Source organism: Nyctereutes procyonoides, unplaced genomic scaffold, assembly GCF_905146905.1.
Source record: "Nyctereutes procyonoides isolate TBG_1078 unplaced genomic scaffold, NYPRO_anot_genome, whole genome shotgun sequence".
Taxonomy (NCBI): domain Eukaryota; kingdom Metazoa; phylum Chordata; class Mammalia; order Carnivora; family Canidae; genus Nyctereutes; species Nyctereutes procyonoides.
Genome location: NW_026575034.1, coordinates 21,013,577 through 21,036,818, shown reverse-complemented (window position 1 = coordinate 21,036,818; position 23,242 = coordinate 21,013,577). Strand labels below are relative to the sequence as shown.

Sequence of the window (23,242 nt, the reverse complement as noted above, 5' to 3'; positions counted from 1 at the left end):
GCAAAGGGTGAGCCCTGGAAAATTCTGTCGTGCCCATGGAGTGGGCAGAGAAACTATGTAAGTGCGGCCCAGGGTAACCCGAAGGGCTTCCAGAGCCTCGGCCTTCGGCCTCCCACGCGTCCGAGGACTGTACTTGTGCGCCGGGGCTGGGGGTAGGTAGGCAGAGAGGCTCTGGGATGCGCCGCTCAGGGACCCAAGACTGTTTAGGCCTAAGGCCTCGCTTGCTGACCACACAGACTGCTCAGTGCGCACTTGCAGGCGGCAGGCGGGGCGTCCCCTGGTATTTTCCTGATAGTCATCGCCGGGGTTTAGCCACAGGCCTCCTAGTATTACTGCCTCTCCAGTTCTGACTGTTGGGTAGCATTACCCTGTTTTCTTTCTTCTAGTTCTCTCACCTTCTTTTCTTTATGCTTCAGGGGTAAAGCCCAGCTACACCTAGCTCTTAGACTTTAAGCCTGGAGGGCCGGCAAAACACCTCTTCCTTTGAAACCCTTGAAAGAGTTATTGTAAGTGCTGGTATGTCTTTGTTTCCGCAGAGGTTGGCTGTGGCTCCTGCCTGATTTTTTTTTTTCTAGAAATAGCTGAGAATAACTGCAACGAGTGAGAAAGATTTGAAATTGCTGCTGTAGAGGGGGAAGGAGTGCACATGGAGGGTCCAGTTACTGTGGATCATGATTCTGTAATGTCATCAGTTTGGAAAACGCCTTGTCTTGTCTTTAGCAGTACTTGGTAAACTGATTGTAGGCTCAGGAGTCCAAGCAATCCTTTGATCCTGATCCCTCTCCTCACCCAATCTGTGACGGCCACTTGATAACTGTGGAAGAAACTGTAACTCACTCTGCAAGTTACATGGGAAGGACCCACAGTCTGACACTTAAGTACCTCAGAGGATGGTAGCTATTGCCAGATTTCCGGGGATGCTAAGTTGATGATTGACTTCTACAAACATGAGGCTATGGAGCCTGAGCCCCCCTAACACAGAAGAAAGACTCCCTTGGGACCCTGTTGGAATCACTGTCTTCCATTGGTCTGTATTTGCTCAAAGAGATGCATCAGGATGTGCCAGATAAAATGCTTTCAAACCAAGGTAACAGAAAACCCAATTCAGTTCTTAAAACAAGAAATCCAATCTAAAGGTAATTGTAAAAGACCATAGAGTGATGATAAATTGTGGGTCAGTCACAGCATCAAATCTAGTTCTTTATACTGCTCCAACTGTGCAGCTTCATTCCCAGGTGTCAGCTTCATTCCCAAACCAGGCACAAGGTGGCTAAAATACTTTCAGGCCTCATATAAACACACAAGGTCAAGAGGATAAAATGGACCGTCTTTTTTTTTTATTATAAACTTATTTTTTATTGCTGTTCAATTTGCCAACATACAGTATAACACCAGTGCTCATCCCATCAGGTGCCCTCCTCAGTGCCCGTCACCCAGTCACCCCCACCCCCCACCCACCTCCCCTTCCACCACCCCTAGTTCATTTCCCAGAGTTAGGAGTCTCTCATGTTCTGTCTCCCTTTCTGATATTTCCCACTCATTTTTTCTCCTTTCCCCTTTATTTCCTTTCACTATTTTTTTTATATTCCCCAAATGAATGAGACTATATAATGTTTGTCCTTCTCCGATTGACTTACTTCACTCAGCATAATACCCTCCAGTTCCATCCACGTTGAAGCAAATGGTGGGTATTTGTCGTTTCTAATGGCTGAGTAATATTCCCTTGTATACATAAACCACACCTTCTTTATCCATTCATCTTTCGATGGACACCGAGGCTCCTTCCGCAGTTTGGCTATTGTGGACATTGCTGCTAGAAACGTCAGGGTGCAGGTGTCCTGGCGTTTCATTGCATCTGAATCTTTGGGGTAAATCCCCAGCAGTGCAATGGCTGGGTCTTAGAGCAGTTCTATTTTTAACTCTGAGGAACCTCCACACAGATTTCCAGAGTGGCTGCACTAGTTCACATTCCCACCAACAGTGTAAGAGGGTTCCCTTTTCTCCGCATCCTCTCCAACATTTGTGGTTTCCTGCCTTGTTAATTTTCCCCATTCTCACTGGTGTGAGGTGGTATCTCATTGTGGTTTTGATTTGTATTTCCCTGATGGCAAGTGATGCGGAGCATTTTCTCATGTCCCTGTTGGCCATGTCTGTGTCTTCCTCTGTGAAATTTCTGTTCATGTCTTTTGCCCATTTCATGATTGGATTGTTTGTTTCTTTGGTGTTGAGTTTAATAAGTTCTTTATAGATCTTGGAAGCTAGCCCTTTATCTGATACGTCATTTGCAAATATCTTCTCCCATTCTGTAGGTTGTCTTTGAGTTTTGTTGACTGTATCCTTTGCTGTGCAAAAGCTTCTTATCTTGATGAAGTCCCAGTAGTTCATTTTTGCTTTTGTTGCTTTTGCCTTCGTGGACATATCTTGCAAGAAGTTACTGTGGCCAAGTTCAAAAAGGGTGTTGCCTGTGTTCTCCTCTAGGATTTTGATGGAATCTTGTCTCACATTAAGATCTTTCATCCATTTTGAGTTTATCTTTGTGTATGGTGCAAGAGAGTGGTCTAGTTTCATTCTTCTGCATGTGGATGTCCAATTTTCCCAGCACCACTTATTGAAGGGACTTGTCTTTTTTCCAGTGGATAGTCTTTCCTCCTTTGTCAAATATTAGTTGACCATAAAGTTGAGGGTCCACTTCTGGATTCTCTATTCTGTTCCATTGATCTGTGTCTGTTTTTGTGCCAGTACTACACTGTCTTGATGACCACCGCTTTGTAGTACAACGTGAAATCTGGCATTGTGATGCCCCCAGCTATGGTTTTCTTTTTTAAAATTCCCCTGGCTATTCAGGGTCTTTTCTGATTCCACACAAATCTTAAGATGATTTGTCCTAACTCTCTGAAGAAAGTCCATGGTATTTTGATAGGGATTGCATTAAACATATAAGTTGCCCTGGGTAACATTGACATTTTCACAATATTAATTCTTCCAATCCATGAGCATGGAATAGTTTCCCATCTCTTTGTGTCTTCCTCAATTTCTTTCAGAAGTGTTCTGTAGTTTTTAGGGTATAGATCCTTTACCTCTAAAAGGGACCATCTTAAAATTTAGGACATTTCCCAGAAGTCCCCCGGAATCCACTTGCCTTCCACTGGGTTACATGACCTTTCCAGAACCAAATTCTTGTGCTCACTTCGGCAGTACATATACCAGAACCAAATTCTACGGCTAGGAAATTGTTATGCATTGATAGGCTTTAGCTTCACCCATCTGTGACAAGAGAGCTGATAATTACGTTTTGACAAATTAGGGCCACTTCTTAAGCTTCACCAGAAACATGGATGGTATGGGAAGAAAAGTGGATATCTGTATTAAAAAAAAAAAAATCTCAGCACTGCTAGAATTAGTCAAAATATCTATTAGAGGAAGCGTATGAAAAAAAATGACCAGCTTTGAGGAGTAATGCTAAGGGAGTCCAATGCAGTTGGAAGCAAGATGACATGGGTAGGTTCTCTTATAAGAAGAGAACATAAGGAGAATACCATGTAATGATAGAGGCAGAGATTGGAGCTAAGCTGCCAGAAGCCAAGGAATGCCTGAAGCACCAGAAGCTGAAAGAGGCATGGAAAGGTTCTTCCCTAGAAGCTTTAGAGGGAGCATGGCCCAGGAACACCTTGATTTCAGACTTCCAGCCTCCAGAACTCTGAGAGAATAAGTTTCTGTTGTTTTAAGCCATAGTTTGTGGTAATTTACTTTGATAACTATGGGAAACTAATATATCTATTAATTAATCACCATCATTATCATAGTATCCCTTTACATAGGTTGCCCCCTCAATGACATCACCAGGTAATTCTGTGGAAGTATGAAGTTCTCCGTAGGAAAAATTAATAGAGCTTGAAGACTCCTGGTAGCTCATAAACAAATTAACATTTGCCCAAGTATAATGAATCTTGCAAAAAATAGTGGAATGCTATGGTGATGGAGCCAACACACCCTTTAAAAAACTAAAACAAAGGTATTGCCCACTCTACTTGTCAAGGTTTCCTTTTATACACTGGCCCATCCTCTTCCTAGAATTTCACATACTATGAGGAAAGGTTGGCTTTATTTAAAAAAAAAAAAATCCACTACACCTTTCAACAGGGTTAAATCTGTGGAATATGTCTGCCTAACAAAAGATATGCTCACGGATGGCCCTCTGTCTCTGTTCCCTTTACTTTCAATGAGAGGAGGGTAAAGGAAACCTCTGAGAGAATAGACCAGGTTACAGTGCCTTAGGTGGTATAATTTGTAACCTTGTTTTCTTCCTTCTTTTCTCAGTGGTCAGGTGCCCCACTATATGATGTTGCAAAGATCCTCTGAAACAAAAGTGGCAGTACCACTGCAGTTCTTAACAGCACACCTGAGGGGATGAGTATGGGCCATCAGTTCTGGGGACCAGTGACATGAATCCAGCAGACAGGGGTTAAGAAGTAGTGGTACTTAAGCCTGTGACAGGTAGTGAAGCATATGTAATACCTCCCACCAACAAAGAATAGCTGCAAATGGGGGGTGTTTGGGTTTTAGAGTTGGCATATGCTCCACCCTGGGATTCTTACACATTCCATCTCTTGGATTATCCAGAAGGCCACATACTTTGCATAGGGTTCAGAGGAACCTCAGTGACTGGCCTTGGCCAGGTTACAAATCACATTCTGGTCAGCTCTACCTCTTGTGCCCTATACATCAGAAAGAAAGATATGCCTTGAGATCTCTGTGATTTCTGCCTCTCTCACAGATGATTTGGTGGGGAGGGGAAGAAGGGAAGGGGGCAGATCCTAGCAGGAAAAATACAGCAGAAGTATTCTGGGTTTTAGATTAGGGCAATGCTTCCAGCCTTTGAGAATTATCCTGTTTTTGAAAAAAAAATTGATAGCTAGCTTACCACAAAAGCTAGTGGTGAGATTTCACCAGAGGTTGCAGGGTTGTTTTGCAAATTGGAATGCTCTGTCTCACATAGCAAAACAGACTAACAGTCTTTGATTATTAAATGGCGGCGGCGGGGGGGGGGGGGGGAGGGTCCTAAGAAAACATGAGGTATGGCTATATGAGTTAATTGTACAAGAAGCATCCCTGGCCCTGAACCTCACCTTCAGCTGCCCAGACAAACTGGGGCATCCTCCAGGGACTTAACCCTTGAATCAAAAGTAACAATGTGCAACACAAGCAGAACCGTGCATTTAACAGGGAATAAGCCCCAGTGGACAGGCACTACCTTCCACCTTTTGTCATAGACATCCTGTCTACGGAAGGGGTAAGGCCATTCCACACAATGACAGAGCTCTGTGTCACTGGTGATTAAGAGAGCTGTAAATTTGGGGCAACAGGAAATAAGAATCTGAATTGACTCCAGAAATCAAAATCACCAAATGGATAGAAGATCCTGGAATGGTATGCTATAACCAAGAGGCCTGAGGATGCCTTTTTATAAAAATCAGGCATACTATTAAACCAAACCACTATCTTTTTATCTCATATTTTTAGTGAGTTGAATAGTGTTCCCAAAAAAAGATATGTCCAAATTCTAACCCCTGATACCTGTGAATGTATCTTATCAGATATAATTACGGTAGTAGCGTCTTATCAGATGTAATTCTGTTAAGGACAATGAGATGAGATCATCCTAGTTTAAAATGGGTCCTAAATCCAATGAATGGTGCCCATGTAATGGAGAAAACCGAGACACAGAAAAAGGTGATACACAGATTGAGACAGAGATCAGAGAGTAGCCACGAGACCAGTAATACAGAGGATCACCAGCAGCCTCAGAAGCTAGGAGAGCAGCATGGAATGGATTCTCCTGAACTTTCAATGCAGAAGTGCCTGAGTGGCTCAGTCGGTTAAGCATCTGCCTTTGGCTCAGGTCATGATCTCAGGGTCCTTGGATTGAGCCCCTGAATTGGGCTTCCTGCTCAATGAGGAGCCTGCTTCTCCCTCTGCTGCTCCCCCTGCTTGTGGCCTCTTGTTTGGACTCTGTCTCAAATAAATAAAATAGTAAAAAACAAAAAAAAACAAACAAAAACCTTCCAATGGTGGGTGGCCCTACCAACACTGACTTGTACTTCTGCCCTCCAGAACTGGAAGTGAATAAATCTCTTGTTTTAAGCATTAAATTTATGGCAATTTGTTATGGCAGCCCTAGGAAACCATTACACAGAAAGACACCTACCAAAAGGATTAGGGGGAGAAAAAACTATTTTGACAATGAAGTAAATTAATATTCCATGGATGGACGTTTTGGCTGAGGCACATGGGAGCATCATGTACCTGAGATGAGACCAAGGTTGGCAAGAGCCCACAATTTTGGAGCATGTAATTGTCCCTGGAGCTACCAGTCAAGACGTGGGAGCTGAGTTTTTCTTACAAAAATGTCCTGGGACATTCCAAAAGGCAAAAAGCCTGGAACACTTACTGAATAGACTCTATTGAACCTCCTTCTGTAATCTGAGGAACTCAGTGGACTCTGACATGGAGGGCCTTAGCCTCGCCTGGATTTGAGCTTGCATTCTTAGGCAAATAACCAAGGAGCCACCATCAAAGCCACTGCAGACCTCTACTGTGTGCTAATATGGCATTTCTCAACTACAGCCTCTGATCCAGGACCATATTTTGCCATCCACATAACAAAGGACAGGGCCAATCATTAGGAAATGGTGTGCCCTACCACTCATAGGGCAGCCCCCTGTACGGAGAGACAGAATGGGGCATGGAAGACAGACTTGACCAGGATGCCATGGGCAGTGACTCCAGACCAGTGGTGACTAACGGGAAATTGTATATAGCTAGAGTCCTGCAGCTACATTCATCTTAGTACAAAGAGCCCCCTGTATATCTCAGGCTGGGCCCAAGGAAGGATAAGTTGTTATGAGCCACCCAGTATCTATCACAACTGGGAAATAATGTGACTTATAAGATTTAACACTACATTAGTTGGATGGTATTTAGTTGTAAGATTTTGTTTGAAAAATAACTCATTTGTTTGGTGTCTTAAAAAAAGAGATGGTTGCTAATCAATTCAACTAGAGAAGTGGGGGAAGTAAGCTTTACCCTGGCAGAGAAAAGCTTTGGCTCTGTCATCCCATCCCACTCTCAGGCAATTGGCATGGTTTAGCAATACTGCACAACACAAAATACCGTATTAAATATTTCTTATTCTATTTGAATTCAGTGGATTTTGGAAGCAAAAGAGAAAGCTCTCAGAATCAGACCATATGAATAATCATTCACTAAGCCCGCCAGGTATGGCAGTTGAAAGGCTTTGAAAAGGGTAACAATGTTTTAATAGGTCTGCAAGTTTACCCATTTAATCCAAGATTGAGAATGATCCCTATGACTGATGGAATGGTCCTTGAGTCTGGTACCCCAGCTTTTTAGTATCAGACCCTTTCCCGTCAAATGGGGTGGTATCACATTAATCCACTGAATCTCATGGAAGTAATATACTATATAAAATCAGTCTACTGCAAGCTAGTTAATTTGCTTGTTTGTGGGAGCTGCAGATTAATCATGACTCCTCCTTATTGTGGGGAGTTGGATGAAGGAAGTATTAATTGAAACACTCAAAACATAAGGTTTAAGACACCCTTGCTGTCACCAAGTTGCATCTAAGCCACACAATGATTGGGCCAGAGAGCAATAAACGAGGCACTCCTGCCCCATAGGAGTACACAGGGTTGTTTCCGTGCCTGGACCAAGGAGAAAGACCAGGGGGAGGAGGTGTTGCTGGTCCTGGAGGCATGAGATTCAGGCAAAGGTCAGTTTGCTTGGAAGCTAATGTAGATGGGGGAATGTAGGAGAGAGCTGGAGCCATCCTACTGATGTGGGCTAGAAATTTATGTTAAAAAAAGAGAGAGAGAAAGAAGGGAAGAAGGAAGTCCATGGAGGGGGGGACAGAGAGGAAAGAAGGAAGGAAGGAAAGGAGGGAGGAAGGGAGGAAGAAAATAAAGAAAAAGGAAAAGATAGATATTTACTGATTTATATTTCCACGACTGGAAAATTTGTGCAATACGTTAAGGAAACCATGTACTTACATGGTTCCAATTAGAATATGAAAGCTTATAAAGATAGAAAATTATAATGTCCAGATGCTGCTGAATTTATAAAGGTTGTAAAATTACAACATAAATCCTCAAACAAAGAATGGAAATTACTCTTTGCAATTAAGCTAGGATCCTTGGGAAGTCAGATTACAGTGCTACCTGGTAAAGCCTAATACAAGCGGTGTGATCCAAAACCCAATTTCCTAAATTTGTCTGAGGATTTCTCTAGCCTGACACTGTCCAATAATCATAGCTACTAGCTTGTGGCTATTTAAATTTAAATTACAATTAAAGGGGGCTCCTGGGCAGCTCAGTTGGTTGATAAGCATCCAACTCTTGATCTCAGCTCAGGTCTTTTTTTTTTTTTCCTAAGATTTTATTTATTTATTTATTCACAAGAGACACAGAGAGGCAGAGATATAGGCAGAAAGCAGGCTCCTCATGGGGATCCTGATACAGGACTTAATCCCAGGACCCTGGGATCACAACCTGAGCCGAAGGCAAGACACTCAACCACTAAACCACCCAGATGTCCCTCAACTCAGGTCTTGATCTCAGAGTGGTGAGTTCAAGCCCCACTCCCAGAGTGGAGCCTACTTAAAAATATATACAAAATAAATTATAATTACAATGAAATCCTCATTCACACAATCCACATTTCAAAAGCTTAACAGTCAGGTATGGCAAGTGGCTATCCTACTAACCCACACACCCCTAGTTAATTAACTACTAGTAGTTAATTTGAGCCACCCCAAATGTTAACAATAACAATAACACAGGTTTTTCTGAGAAATGAGACAAAGAAATCTTCCATTTCATCTGAAAGCCACATTTTGACAGGAAATGATCAGTATGAATGAAATCACAAGCAATTAATGAAGAAGTGATTTCTTCCATCAAATTTAAAATTTGTAGATAAGGATACAGGAAAATAGTTTCTAAAATGTTTTAGGACCTGGATCAGCACCCTCTAAAAAATTTATATACCTTCCAACATGATTTACCTTGATTGTGGGAGTATTATTAGGGTTTTTTTAAGATTTTTTTTTTTTTAAGATTTTATTTACTTATTCATGAAAGACACAAAAAGAGGCAGAGACAGGCAGAGGGAGAAGCAGGTTCCCTGCAGGAAGTCTGATGTGGGACTTGATCCCAGGACCCCAGAATCACAACCTGAGCTGAAGGCAGACACTCAACCACTGAGCAACCCAAGTGCCCCCAAGATTGATTGATTGATTGATTTGAGAGAGAGAAAGAAAGAGCATGAGTGGGAGGGGCAGAGGGAGAGAGAACCTCAAGCAGACTCTAGACCTGAGTGTGGAGCCCAACTCAGGGCTTGATCTCATGACCCTGAGATCACGACCTGAGCTGAAACCAAGACTCGGACTTGTAACTTACTGCACCACTCAGGTACCCCTATTATTGTTGATTTTATCCTTTTGGGGAAGTAATGAAGAACTGTCTGTTGAAGTTAATAAGATCTCTTCTGTCTATATAGTAAAAATGATCGAGATGTTCACTGCAAGCCTGCCTCACCCTGGAAGAGGGATGTGAGTGTTATGAGAAGGATGAGCATGTTTAGATTGGAGCATACAGGGGCACCTGGATTCTCAGTGGTTGAGCATCTCCCTTTGGGTCGTGATCCCAGGGTTCTGAGATTGAGTCCCACATCGGGCTCCACGTGGGGAGCCTGCTTCTCCCTCTGCCTATGTTTCTGCCTCTCTCTATGTATTTCTCATGAATAAAGAAATAAAATCTTTAAAAAGAAATAAAATCTTTTAAAAGAAAGATTGAGCATGCAGTTTTGAGTAAAAAAGTAAGTATAACTTTACACCTACCTACAACAGATATTTTAGTTCTTAGTTTTAATAACAAATGTTAAGTACACAAGAGCCTAGAACATGAGGGCACCCAATACAAATTTGTTAATTGAAAAAAAAAAACAAAAAATTTGCTTTGCTAAGCAAGGTAGATCATGCTTACAATGACAGCCTTCGGAGTAAATGTGTTAATAAGAATTAACCCCTGCTTCTGATTGGCAACCTTGGGAGAGAGAGATAGCAAGGATGGGAGTAGGGGAAACACCACACATGAGCTGGGTTTGGTCATGGGCCAGGACTACAATATTTGGAGTAGTGAACCCTGCTAGTGTCACTGAGGCTCCTTAGCTTTCCCTGAAGCCAGCTCACCTGTCAAAGAGGAGTCACCATTATATTCATTGCCAGATGTCCCCACCCTGAAGGAGATCCTGTAGACTATGGTGATATCTTGGCAACAAAAGTTGAGAAAGGAAAGGAAGGAATACACTGCTTTGCTTTGTGTCTATTCCCTTCCCTTAAATAACCCTCTGCTTAGGCTCTTCACAGGACTTGCTTTGTTTTAGCTACACAAATGAGTGAAGGGGAGGCAAAAATAAGCTTTTTGTACAACTGAACAATTTAAGCCCCCCACCCCACCCCATGATCCCAGGCTCGATCTAGGACCTGAGCCTCTATAAGATGCCTCAAGAGGCCAACACATAGTGTATTGGTTGAAACTGAAAGCAATAGCCATAGGGAAACCCTTTGCTTACCTATGTAGTGCACAAACCTTGGGGACCTGGATCTTAGGGAAGGTGCTGCAGAAAGACCTGACACAACTCTCAGAAAGTGGCCTGCACTACAGAGTCCTTGACTGAAGCTTGTGTTTGCCAAGTCAAGGACTCTCTCTCACATCCTTACAGTCAATCAGGGACCATTAGAATGAGAGGGCAAAATAATCTGGGAAGACTTTAAATGTCAAATACTATGAGAAAGAGGGAAAGAAAGAGAGAAGATGAAGTTGGTTAAGACTAGAGTTAAAAGTTCAGAAAACAGATTGAGTTAAACATATACAAGGGCACCTGGATGGCTGAGTCAGGTAAGCGTTAGACTCTTGGTTTTGGCTTAGGTCATGATCTCAGGGTCCTAGGATCGAGCCCAGCATCAGAAGACCATCAAGGGATGCGTGGGTGGCTCAGTGGTTGAGCATCTGCCTTTGGTTCAGGTTGTGATCCCGGGGTCCTGGGATCGAGTCCTGCTTCGGGCTCCCCACAGGAAGCCTGCTTCTCCCTCTGCCCATGTGTCTGCCTTTCTCTGTGTGTCTCTCATGAATAAAAAAATAAAAATCTTTTTAAAAAAAGATCATTGAGCCCAGCATCAGGAAATGAGCTGTGCCTCAGTGTCCATGTTCAGCGGGGAGTCTAGTTCCCTCTCTCTCCGCCCCTCCCCCTGCCGTGCACACACACACACTCTCTCTCTCTCTAAAATAAAAATTTTTTAAATCTTTAAAAAGTATATATAAAATAAAATAAATATAAGCTAAATATAAATTCAAATTAAAATCCATCCCAATTGGATGATAAACTGATGGTTGAATTTTAAAAGTAAAACTGATCTTTATTTTGTCCATCTTCTTCTACATTGCATCTCATGTTGCCTAGGCTCTTAACCAGTACCTACATTGGCTAGAGTTTCTTTACTAGGTGAATTGACCCAAACCTTCATACCAGAAGAGTCTGAACCCTTAATGAATTAGCCTAGAATTGTGCTAATATTTTAATTTGCTTTTACTACCAGACATGGCAGGATAAGAAGTCATGCTAGGTGTTCCTCACATTCTACCCATATTTCTCCAGACTTCTGTTATATTGGATCCTATGCAGGCCTCACCTTTTTTTTTTTTTTTTTCAATAAACAAAAGCCCACTCAAGCTGGCCAGGCTTCACCAAACTGCTCTTCTCAGGATGAAAGAATCTTTACCACTTGACAACATGTGGCAATGCTGGAGACAGTATCCACATTGTTTTGAGGCTCTACCGCTTGCAAACCTACTTGTCAGAACCCCTTTCTCTGGTTGCAAGGAACAGAAACTATCCTGGTTAATTTAAATGAAGGTGGGTTTATTATTTAAAAAAAAAAAAATTGGCAGCTACCCCAGCTCCCAAAGCAGACTATTGAAACAATTTATTGAGTCTGGAGCCCTTCCTGAATTAACAAAAGGGAGGAGCCATTAAAGGATAATATAGCTTATTTATTCTTTCAATAGCTTCCCAGGCAGAGCAGGAAAGAAACCAGACCTCTTTTCTGAACAATAATGGGGCCCACTAACTCTGGGAAAAAGGCGAGATGTCCTTCTAATTGAGGAAATATATCCTTTTTCAATATGAGTCTAGATTGTACTCTCTAAAAATTAATGTCTGTTCCTGGGAGCAGTGGATGAGCTAATATAACAATTCTATTAATCAAATGAACTGACACAATTCCTGCTCACACATGTAGGAATATGGAAAAGGAAATCTGGCAGGAAGATCTAAATCCACAACTAACTACAGACCCAGAAGCTCTTCTGCTCCCCTCCTTCCCCCCGCCCCCACCACCCTGCCACAAGTTCTCCTCCCCTATATGCACAAATTCTGCAAGACCTGGGTGACAGCGGCCATTATTTTGAACTGGCTTAACATCCTAGGGGCTTACCTCAAATTGGCACATTGAGACTTGGGATGTTGGGGGTGGGAGAAGGATGGTGAATTTGGAGAAAGAAAAGATCCAAGAAGTGATTGGATTTTCCTATGATTGGTGTGGAAACTGGTGGGTTTTCAAATGGGACACATTTTAAAAGAAGATCCATGAAGAAGAAAAAGTTGTCCAGCTAAAATTCAGGGAGCCTGAAGGATCTAGATTTGTACATACCATCCCTCTGAGAACTAAAGAAAAAGTTTCATAAAAGGTTCGGAGCAGGGGATCCCTGGGTGGCGCAGCGGTTTGGTGCCTGCCTTTGGCCCAGGGTGTGATCCTGGAGACCCGGGATCGAATCCCACGTTCGGGCTCCCGGTGCATGGAGCCTGCTTCTCCCTCTGCCTGTGTCTCTGCCTCTCTCTCTCTCTCTGTGAGTATCATAAAAAAAAAAAAAAAAAAAAAAAAAAAAAAGGTTCGGAGCACTTTATCCTTCCCCTCTTTAACACTGTCTCTCCCTTCTGAAATTGCTTCAACTCTTCAGTGAAGAAACCTGCATTGAACTATTTATGCTGTTGGTAATTTGGGAGAGATGAGAGGAAAAGATCTGTGAGGGGAAAAAGGGAAAAAGATCTGCCCCAAACACCTCTTCCTTTAATGTACTGGAAAGAGACCTAAAATGGGCTGTAATGAGGAGCTCCTGGTAGTGACAGGCTATGCTGAGGGCAGGGAGAAATAACCATCATGATAGAATAGCCTGGCAGAAATGACAAATTTGAGCAGCAATATGACCAAAGCTCTGGGGTCTTTGTGTAGATTACAGGACTCTGCCCTCTAAAAGAAGTAAAGGAGGCTCACATTCCAAGAGACCCAATATCATCCAGTTACAATCGGTTCTAAACCTTGATTTCAAGCCCAAAGTTCTATACACTCTGATTCACTTCTACCCCCCTACCCTCCCCCCATCTACACACACACAGAGTCAGGGCTCCTACACTCCCTTGTGCTGCCTTGATTCTTCCAAATGACACTGGGTGTCAAGTACAGCCTCTTCATCAATTTTCTTTTTTTTATTATTATTAATTTTTTTAAACTTATTTATGATAGAGAGAGAGAGAGAGAGAGGCAGAGACATAGGCAGAGGGAGAAGCAGGCTCCATGCACTGGGAGCCCGACGCGGGATTCGATCCCGGGTCTCCAGGATCGCGCCCTGGGCCAAAGGCAGGCCCTAAACCGCTGCACCACCCAGGGATCCCTCTTCATCAATTTTCACTATGAACATTGAAAATTCCTATTTCAAAAGATCAGAACTCTGAAGTTTTGGAGGGTTGGTCATGGAAAGTGTCACATCAATGTCACAGACTACCCTCTCCCCCACCACACACACACACACATATGCACTCTTACTCTCTCCAGAGTAAGCAAATGTTCTTCCTAGCTCCAGCAGATGTTTTGTTCATACTGAGACTCCTTGCCTTCTGCCTCAAGTGAGTCTGTCCTGACAGTTCTTCTAGAAAACTACAGTGTTGTCTCTTCAGCAAATCCAATGAGTATAATTCCCTCCATCTCATCAACATAGGGTGAAGTAAACATCTCACAGACTCTAAGAAAAAAAAAAAAAACCTTCAGGACTAGAATCAGGAGGTCAGAGAGCCAGTCTTCTCCCTCTGATTCTCAAAGGTCTCCTGATCTCTTAACCTCCAATCCTCTCTGTGTGCCTACTCCATGCTGCTTCCTTGAAGCTGACTCTCTGTGCCTACTCTCAGCAATGCACAGGGCCAGAAAATGGCTCTCCCAATCCAGCTCGAGTGCCTACTATCAAATTATTAAAGTCACTGTGTCTTAGTAGAATTTCCTGAAAGATAAAGAGAATGAGCATCTAACTGGTAGCTTTGGGTCTGATCCAATCAGCTATTGCCCAAGGGTGAGTAAGATGAATACAGTAAATATAGCCAACACTTATAGGACCTGTGGGCAAGGCAGGCATAAAGCTTGTCTAACACAGGTAGCTAGTCTATTTATCCCTGGTAGTGGTTGTAGATTCTAGAGGTTCCAATAAATAATACCCACCCTGTTCTCTGCCCGAGTTCTGAATCAGTTGAGAAATAATCCAAAAGAATAAGGTAAATGAGAGGTCAAAATAACAACACTACTGATAAAGTTGATACTGACAGATGTGGCTTTATCACTTAGTAATTGGGCTTCTTGATCCTAAACCCCAGGATTAGAGAAACTAGCCCACTCATTCATAGATTGTGCAAGAAAACTATAGCTCTCCCTGCTCCCCACTCCATCCTCCACTCCATCTAAGGAAGACCCCTTTGAATTTCACTTCATGGAAGAGGACAGCAGAATGTATATATCCTGGGGAAGTCTGGCTAAAAAGAGCCAGAGGAGTTGTGTTGAGCATACCCAATTCATTCTTTCCAAATTTACCAGAGAAATGACCACTGTGCCCCAAGGGGTCAAATCAAAAATCAAATCTGAATCTCATCAAGTCTCTAGATCTAACTACTAATTCATCAGCAATATATGAGACAAACATTGCCAATGATACTTAAGCAATTCATGCATACTGTGAGACATTATGCAGGATAAATGACTCAGGTTCCTCAGCCAATAAATTTCAAAGAGAAGAAAGATGGAAGGTAAATACATAGATGAAAAGAGATCTAAGAAACTTATAAACTAATACTAATGATTGGATCTTATTTGGACTCTGATTCTAAAAAGAAGTTAAAAAAGATTATGACATAATCTGGGAAATTTGAACGCTAAATTAATTTTTTAATGCCGGGCAGCCCGGGTGGCTCAGGGGTTTAGCGCTGCCTTCAGCCAAGGGTGTGATCCTGGAGACCCAGGATAAAGTCCCACGCCAGGCTCCTTGCATGGAGCCTGCCTCTCCCTCTGCCTGCCTCTCTCCTTCTCTGTGTCTCTCATGAATAAATAAATAAATAATCTTTAAATAAATAAATAAAAATTTTAATGCTAACTGAACATTAAATAATATCAAAGAAATAAGTTTGAGTGCCATAATGGCATTGTGGTTATGCTGGTTTTTTGTTTCTTTAAAGTGTTTTGAATTCCCATGCAGTTGAGGGTACTATAGTCAAAAACTCATGGAGGTGATTTGGAATATTCTTGGCTACTAATCTCTAGATAAACTGATAAAGTCAATAGAATACTGCCAGCACACAAAAATAGTAAACTACAACTTTATAATTTGCTTATACTATGATCCCTCTCATTTTGAGAAGCTTCCTGTTAATGGTTTCCTAATTTTAGAATCCTTTTGAGGGAGTCCTTCCAGTTAGCTCTGAAATCTAGACTTTTTTCTCTTTCTAGATTTACTTAGGATCTAATCTAATCTAACTTCTGAGCTAATAAAAATTCAGACATCTTACTCTGTTCTTATACCTTCTTTAAGAGTAATTAGACCTAGATGCATCCTCCTTTTCCCATTTTTATTCATCCATTCTGGTCTTCTCAACATGTGGTAAGAGGAGGTTCATCTCTCCATGGTTCCCCTTCTTGGGTGAGACAAGTTCAAAACAGCATTGTTTCGGATCAAGTTTGGAACAGTCTGATAAATAACACAACCAGTAAACAATTGTGCACCCTCCCCATGCCTAAAAGGCTCATATACAGAAGGCCTCTCCACAAATGAAGCTTTGCTTCAGCCACTTCTGTTAAAGCACTGCAGCCCATGAGCATCTCTGCGTGGCCCCTATGTGGCCCATGCACAAATGCTAAGTCTAAAAGCTGTGTAGTTGAAGGGTAAACTGCAACCATTATACCCAAGGCTCTCACTTTTACTGTGGCCATGCCTTTTCTGAGAGCAATGTGGCCAGCACATGCTTGCTAGATTCTGTGTAGCAGGCATCTGCTGAGGCTGGTGTCAGCTGAGCCATTCCCACCTGCCCCACTCCCCTAGCACCCTGGCCCAGGGTGGTGTCTGCCTCAATCTTACCCTTACAAATGTTGAGGCCCACCTACATGCACTGAGACAGAGGCATTTTGGCTGAAGGCAGGAAAGGCCTGCCCCTGTCCTAAAGCCAACCCCCAGCCTTGCATCAATAAAAACAGATCCTCACTTGTGGATAAAGTCCCAAGAGTTGTGAAGATCCACCAAGGAGAAAATCCCCCATACCTAGCACTAAAAACCTGAAGTTGCCTATCCAGTTACAACTGATAAAAACCAATTCCATCCATAAACAAGCCTGCTGCATGTCTCCATGTAAGCCACCACAAATCACGCAGTCACAAATACAAATACATGCTTACTAAGGTCCATACCTAAAGCTATGGATCCTGGCCTCACCAAAAGCCTCTTCACATGTTAGTTGGATCCCCAAATTCTACTCCCTGTTTTTTTCTTTAGGCCTCTGATCCAGTGAATTGGATGTTGAGGTTCTGTGGATCCTAAGTAAATAGCCCCCGCTTTCCCTCTCCTCAGTTCAAAACCAATTAAAAGGTAGAAGTCAATATACTATTTTTATTACAATATAAATATATTGAAGAAGGTGATTTATATAATTGGATAAACTTTCTAATCATGAACCCTAGAAATAGAGGCTTACCTACCCAGTGACATCCTGGAAAACTAAGGTCTCCCTGCTGGGGCAAGTCCCTTGAAAACATCCTACAGAATACACGAGACTGTGGTCAGTCTGATTGTCAAAGAGAAACATGGAGGAGCTGAACCAATGTGCCCAGTTTGTTTTTCTCACATTTTCAGATAAGTTATTGACTTCTCTTCTGTGGAGAGAGACCAAGAGTGTTACTCCAAAGGAACTCCTTCCAGATGAAACAAATGCCTGAGAGGGAGGGAAAACCACTTTTTCTCCAATAGCTATGTTAAAAAGAAAACCATAGGCACACACCACTTGCCTGAGGATTTCTACCCCAGTCCACCTGCTCCACACTTTCATCAATACTTATATACTGGGGAGTACCCTCTGCTCAGCCTCTAGCTCACCTTTCCTGCTGGCTGACCAACTGAGAATATTCTATATCTTGACAGAAGTATATATATATAAAAAAAAAAGAAGTACAGGTTACATAGGTGTGTGCATTTGTCAGAATGCATTGAACTATACACTTTAGATCATTGTTCATGTGTGGATCATGTTCAATCACCACTGTGTTGATGTTTACACAATCCTATGGATTTGCTAAAACCTATATAACTGTATACCATAAAGAGTTAATATTACTGTAAATTTGAAGGGAAAAATTAATACCTCAGGTAGTGAAGTGAATACAAATTAAAATACAAACTGTAGCAAATGAACCTATCAGTTTAACAAATAAATATCATATCTACAATGAAAGAGATGTGAAAGAAACTAAATTTACTTTGGAAAACTCTATTTTGAACAGATACTATAAGACTGAATACAAAAGTACTGTCCATAAATTATTCTATATTTTTTTAAAGATTTTATTTATTTATTTGAGAGAGGAAGAGAGAGCATGGATGGGGGAAGGGTGGATGGAGGGGGAAAAGCAGACTCCCCACTGAGCAGGGAGCCTGAAAATGACCAACCCTAGGGCTCAATCCCAGGACCCTGGGATTATGACCCAAGCTGGAGGCAGATACTCAACCAACTGAGCCACCCATGGGCCCTATTCTGTATTTCTAAGATTTGTTCCTCATAATGATATTGATTACCAGTTCTGAAATGATGTGTATATTAAGGTTGATCAATTATGTATCTATAATGTGGATAACGAGAGCAGTTTCTCCTGTCGAAGAAATATGTTACAAACAAGGAAAAAGAGAAGGATGGATAGAATAAACACTGTGGCATTAGACTGGAGAAAAGAAGAGAAAAAAAAAGAAAAAAGAAAAAAAACCCACAGGACCAAAATGGAGTCACTTAAGCCAAGTCACCAAATCAGGTCTTAACAGTAACCTAATTGTGTTAGCCAGGATGCAATGAGAAGTTACTCAAATAAGAGGGCTGAAAGCTATCAGCAGAAGGGAGGAGGGGAAGGGAAAAAGCAGAGAAAGAACTATTTTGTTTTGCAGAACCTACAGTTTCAGCCAAGGAGGTGCCCAACTAGGTGTTTCACCTGATAACCCCTTGCAAGGTGTGTCTCGCCTGGTATCTCCTTTCTGAGCCAGTTTGAGCCGGATTGGAGCTGAGGACCTGTACAAAAGACCCCCTGAGTTGTCCTGAAGTTGACCTCTAGTTCATTATAATACTAGGATCTCTTTCTACAGCAGTTTTCCACCATTTTTAAAATGTATGTTGTATGATGTACGCACTAGAATGTTGCCATGCTAGGCATGTCCAGTTGAACCAGAAGGGCCTAAGTTCTGTCCTGCCCACTAACACGCTGAATAAAAACTTCCTGTGCTAACCCCACAGGGAGACAGTGCTCTAAGAGCTATCTCCTGTCTCCGTACTTGTAACAAGTAATGAAAAGTTCTTTGCTTACACATTTCCTTGGGTTATGTTCAGTTTGATGCCCCCCAACTGGCAAACCCCTGGAATTCAGTTACAATTGCAATTTCAATCTCCCATAGAAATGTAATTTTAACCAGCCAGCCAGAAATTTTCTGGTCAGCACCAAGGAAATATTGGTCACATGGATTCCCTCAATTCCCCCACATACACCCCCCATGCTCCCACACACAGGAAGACAGCTAATCCACAGGGTAAGACCCCCTGTCATTCCCCCTAAGGGAAGGTGACTCTCCCTAAAACAATCCTTTCTTTTCTTTCTGCTAATAATGTCTTGCCACACCTTCTTTCCTATACAAATCTTGTATTTTTGTACAACTTCTCAGAGGATCTCTCTAACACTTGCTAGATGGGGTACTATGGGATTCATGAATCACTTAATAAGGCCAATTAGATCTTCAGATTCACTCAGTTGAATTTTTGTTCTTTAATGGTCATCAAGATCAATCATCCTAGACAACACTAGGACGCTTTTTGTTCCCTTTCTGTTGTGTGTCATTAGAAATGTAAAATGACCAATTTCCAGTTTCCAATTTAGTGAAATTATTACTACAACTCCCTGGCGGAAATGTTCCTGACTTGGGTAGTAAAAGAATCTTGGTATCAGGAAGCCAACATTTTGAAAATGGTTATTAAAATATAATTATGAGTAAGGACACTCCCATCTTCCAAAGGACATCTGTATCTTTTGCAGAGCTTTCTGCAAGTCAGGCATTTTTGTTGTCACAAAAAAAGCTGCAATTAATTCCTGTTAGGGCCATCCTGTTAAAGAGCCTGAGGGTCTAGTGGAAGAGACTAATATTATATCAATAGTTATGAAAATAATTACTTAATTATCATTGTGATAAATGTTATGAAATGCTGGGACAGGACATTATGCAAGGTCCTAACCTCATGGGGTTGAGGGTGAGTCATAAAAGGCTAAGAAGTCACTAAGGAAGTGACATTTAAGCTGAGACTTGGAGGCTAAGTAGGAGCTGGTCAGGCAACAGGGTAGAGATAGGTACAGATGAGGCAGAGGGTCAGTATACCTTAGGTTTCCATGTGAAGTGTGCACCCCCAACACACCACATATACAAGTGCATATAGGCAAGAGAGGTAGGCCCTTTAGGGAGTTAGTTACCAGCAGCCCAGTCTGCTTGATCCTTAGAATGGGTGTGGAAAGGTTGATGGTGGCCGGGACTGGATAGACAAGGACTTTATATACAACTGTGAAGTGCTTTGTCTAATTTATCCTATACACAGTAGAGGGCTACCAGAGGGTTTTCAGGAAGGATTTTCTGAAGCTCTATCTTGTGGCAGTGTGAAGGGTGGTCTGTAGAGGGACAAGGCTGAAGACAGGAAAACCAGGCTGGGGACATAACCAGCTGTGACCTTCGGCAAATCACATAGCCTCACTGAGTTCATTTCTCCATCTGAAAATGCGGATAATTATTCCTACTTTATGAGCATTGTCATGATGGCTGAGATAGTGTTACATGCTCAGTAAATATTCACACTTATTATTTTCCTAATTCCTCATTCTTCCTAACTTTTCACATCTACTTTGGCACAAAATCTTATTCATCCTCCCTCCTAAATACCCTAAATCTGTTTTCTCCTCCCTATCTCCCTTCTTCACTTAACCCTCATAAATTCTAACTTGGTTGCCTACCTGGATTCCTGCATGCAGTCTTTTCCTCCTCTAAGCCACCCCACATCTTGGCCACTAGGGAATTAAACAGAAACCTGAAATTCATCTGCCTACTTGAAAACTCTCCTGATTCTTCATGCATTGAACAGCCATAACCCATAACTAAATATAGGATATAAGGTTCTTAATGATCCCCCCCACCTATGTATCTGTCATCCCTACTATTTACCACCCTCTCTGCCCATCCTCACCCTGTTTTCTCTACTGTAGAAATTTGGAGTGCACTATGATCCTCAACATCCCATGGTCTTTCACACCTCACGTCTTTATTCACATGTTTGCTTCTACTCCACCAACCTTCCCCCATTGGTGCCTCACAATCAAAAACACTGATCATACTTTGAGACCCTGGTTTAATGTCATTTCTTTATTCCCTTACATTCACAAACTCCCCAAATTCTATATTCTTTCCTTCCCTGGACTTTTACAGCATTGGGTACATTCTTATTGCAGTCCTTATTATATGTGTTACAATTAGTTTGTTTATATTAATGTTTCACTTCCAATATTATGGGTTTCTCAACAAGAGCAATCTGCTTTAATCACCCTTGTATCCTCCCTCAGTGCCCAGCACAAACTCTATCAGGTACTAGACCTGCTGAACAAATGAATGTATAAATGAATCAAATGTAAAAAGTCACAGGGCATTTAGTTGGCCTGGTGATTAAGACGATTTGGCCTCTAGGTGGCCTATGTTTAGGGGATTGCTTGGGCCATCATAGCCTGGTTCCTCCCTGCCTCCAGAGAATGTGGTCAGAGGAGCAACTAATTCCCTGTCTCTTGTCTCACCTGCTTGCACCTGGACCCCACCTTGGGACTCCAGCCACAGCCCTGTCCTCGTGTGAAGCTGCAGTGCCATCTACTGGTGACTGGAAGATCTGCAGATCAAGCTGAAGGAGGAAGGTGAAGAGGAATTAAGGGCCACATTGGCTTAATCTGGCCATAGAAGCTGTTACTGGACCCCACAGTGGGAAGTTTTCCCCTATACAAGTCCATACTTGATTGAGGCCTTATTTATATTTCCTATTGGCCAAAGACACTCAGCTGTATCTCATTAATCAGAGCTCTTTCTTCAAACCTCTCAAAGCCAGGATGCCCAATCCACCGTTGCAGGGCATTGAAGGCAGAGACCCTAATTTCATGACCCAAACATCCTCCTTGGTCCCCTCAGGGAGTAGAGATTCTCACTTAGGGCCCATGGACCACACTCAGGAATTTATGACAGAAGACTCTCCTTTAGGCTCTGGTAACTAGATGCCTGCATCAAAAGCTTCAGTAAGCAGGGCTACTGAGAGACACCTCAGAGATTAGGAACCTTTCCTCAGGTCTTCACTGACCAAGGCACTTTGTTACACCCCTCACTGACTAAAGCCCACCACTGGCACTGTCAGGGACTGGGGACCCTCACTCAGGCCTCAGTGGCAACATCCCAGGCCAACCCCATGGGTGGCTAGAACCCTCAGAGATGTTTCACTCAGTCAAGCTTTTCCTTCCATGCCCTTAGCCCCTTGCTCAGCCTCTCAGTGACAGGCCTCTCTCCCTCACATTCCTCATCAGGGGTGATGTTACTGAAGTAGAACCACCAAAACACGGGCAGCCTGGGTGGCTCAGCGGTTTAGCACTGCCTTTGGCCCAGGGCCTGATCCTAGAGACCCGGGATCGAGTCCCATGTCAGGCTCCCTGCATGGGGCCTGCTTGTGTCTCTGCCTCTCTCTCTCTCTCTCATGAATAAATAAATATTTTTTAAAAAAAGAACCACCAAAACAAAACTGAAAAAAGTTTTTAAAAAGAATTTGATATTTGCAGAAAAGCATCAATATGACCATCACAGGATAAACCTGACCTGTATTACTGAACTTATTTTATGATTTAACTGTTTTACTTTGAATGACATATGGAGACCAACCACAATCTTTAATGTGTTTAGACCTTTCACAGTCTTGATTCAGCTCCATTCCCTTAGGGGCCTAGTGCCCATCACTCAGGGCTCAGAGATCAAGGGGCCTTAATTAAAGTCTAGTAAGCATAGCAAGAGCTAGGCAGTCCCTTCAGACTGCCCATCTACTTTCTGCTTCCCTCTGGTCCCCCGAAGAAGCTGTCAAAGCCCCCCGCCTCTAAGATTTCTGCCTCCTGCTCTGTCCCTGGATCCTTTGTCCAGACAGGGACCACAGCTGGACCAAGGTCTCATGAGGAAGTGTAAGCCTGCTGGGCTAATTGGTAAATCCCAGGTATAATCTCCCCAAAGGCCAACTGTGGCCATCTCTGCCCCAGCCCACATGTATCAGAAGTGATTAGCAATAACCCTCCTTGAAACACTGCCGCCAAACACTAATTCACATGAACAGTGTAACAAATAAACAAACCAACTTCTACTTTTACCCTAGATCTCCTGGGAACATAGTACGTGCTCCAAAGTAAATATGATCATGGAAGACACTGGTGAGATGGATATAGGAAACTGTGACTCACCAATCCCACTCCCATTCCCAACCCTCCCAGAACCTTTTGTTCCCTCTATTTTGGCCCAAG

The 23,242-nt window shown here is 42.5% G+C and overlaps 1 long non-coding RNA gene across 1 annotated transcript in view; it reads right to left on the bottom strand.

Moving 5' to 3' along the window:
- Positions 1–1,479: 1,479 nt before the first annotated feature.
- Positions 1,480–23,242, bottom strand: part of LOC129504797 (uncharacterized) — a 49,212-nt gene continuing 27,449 nt past the window's right edge. Inside the window, exon 3 of the long non-coding RNA XR_008663423.1 lies at positions 1,480–3,360. This is a non-coding gene — a long non-coding RNA (uncharacterized LOC129504797). The remainder of the gene's footprint in view (positions 3,361–23,242) is intronic.